The following is a 412-nucleotide window of genomic DNA, read 5'->3' on the forward strand; positions in this document are numbered from 1 at the left end:
CCACCTCTTCTGTTGCGCGATTGGGTGTCACGGCATTTTTTTTTCTTCTTTTGCCTGTTTTGATTGGTTGAGTGTAACCCCGCTTACAGCATACCCGCCTTTAAGCGAGTGATTGTATGGAGCAGGAAGAATAGACAAAAGATAAGCTTCACGGGTGACTCATAAGAGACGGAATACAACCGTGTACTTAAGAAACAGGAGTATTATAGTCTCTGCAAAATTGAGGATACACTTCTGAACGACGAAAAACAGTAACATGTCTACAGCTGTTGCGTTGTGCATTTCTTGATGTCGTACTATCCACCGAAAATAAAAGTAATTCAGTACCTAAAGCTGACCGACGGTAAAATTTCCCTCCGTACGTGTCTTACATTTAAATGAAAATAAAACAGAGATGATTATATTTGATCCT

Source organism: Polypterus senegalus, chromosome 4 (assembly GCF_016835505.1).
Source record: "Polypterus senegalus isolate Bchr_013 chromosome 4, ASM1683550v1, whole genome shotgun sequence".
NCBI classification, from domain to species: domain Eukaryota; kingdom Metazoa; phylum Chordata; class Cladistia; order Polypteriformes; family Polypteridae; genus Polypterus; species Polypterus senegalus.